The sequence below is a fragment of the Pangasianodon hypophthalmus genome, chromosome 8 (assembly GCF_027358585.1).
Source record: "Pangasianodon hypophthalmus isolate fPanHyp1 chromosome 8, fPanHyp1.pri, whole genome shotgun sequence".
NCBI classification, from domain to species: Eukaryota; Metazoa; Chordata; class Actinopteri; order Siluriformes; family Pangasiidae; genus Pangasianodon; species Pangasianodon hypophthalmus.
This window is the reverse complement of record NC_069717.1, coordinates 28,916,928-28,918,059: the sequence shown is the minus strand read 5'-3', so window position 1 is coordinate 28,918,059 and position 1,132 is coordinate 28,916,928. Positions and strand designations below refer to the sequence as shown.

The window sequence follows — 1,132 nt, the reverse complement described above, 5'->3', positions numbered from 1 at the left end:
GAGCAAAATTAGGATTAATTTAGAAATAAAAATGAAATAAACGTCGTTGTAACTTTATGATGCTTCACAACTGCTAGAAATATTTTTGGACACATTTATTGAAATTTATATTTGGAATAAATAAAAAACAAAATACAAAAAATATATAAAATAAAAGATTTATTTTAAACAAAGATGCAGGAAAACACATTGCTGTGCTTTTTACTGATATAAAAGTGATATTTATTGTAAAACATTGTGCAATAATATAGAAATTAAGGTAAATTATATGTAGCAGGTGTTTATTATGTTGTTTCAAAATTTTTGAGAATCTTTTAAACATTTTTTGCACTTTATAATCTGATAAACATATACTGTTTTTAATTAAAAATATATAAAAAAAAAAAACATGGTGCAACTTTATGGTTGAATGCAAATTAAATATTACACTAGTGTTCTGTTGTTGTTGTTGTTGTTGTTTAGTTGTTTGTTTTTTGCACATGTACAATTTTTAGAATGTTTCTATATTTTTATGACATACTATAGACTTATATATTATTATGATTATTTTTTTTTTTAACCAAATATTTTACCAAATAATTGTTAGTTGTATTGTCTTTAGCAAAAAATAATAATAATAAAAAAAAATCCTTTGGGATCAACAAAGGTTTTATCTTATATATTTAAAACTGGATTTTATTTATTTATTTTTTTTTTAAAATCTTATTTGCTGATATATTTCTGATAACTGACTCATTTGCTGCAGTAACGTTACTTTCGCAGTAACTGCAGTAGAAGCGAGAGAGAAACCAGCAGGACCAGGATGGCCGAGTGGTTAAGGCGTTGGACTTAAGATCCAATGGACGCATGTCCTCGTGGGTTCAAACCCCACTCCTGGTAATCACTTTAAACCACTTCAGCTGGCAGAGACGAGTGTGTGTGTGTACCGACTGCAATAACCATCAGGTTATGAGTTTAAATCCCCGCACTGACCGAGAGCCTTAACTGATTCCTGAAGTGCGCATCACTTTAGATTAAAACTTCACCAAAATCTAAATAAATAAAACCGTTTAAAGACAAATCTTCCTATTTTTCTTTCACACACTGAACATAAACACTCTGTAAGGAATAAACCACTCAGTGTCATGCTGTT

At 28.6% G+C, this 1,132-nt stretch overlaps 1 non-coding gene across 1 annotated transcript; it reads left to right on the top strand.

Moving 5' to 3' along the window:
• Positions 1–796: 796 nt before the first annotated feature.
• On the top strand, positions 797–879 carry trnal-uaa (transfer RNA leucine (anticodon UAA)). Its single transcript has one exon. It is a non-coding gene; the product is annotated as a tRNA-Leu (tRNA).
• The last annotated feature ends 253 nt before the right edge of the window (positions 880–1,132 follow it).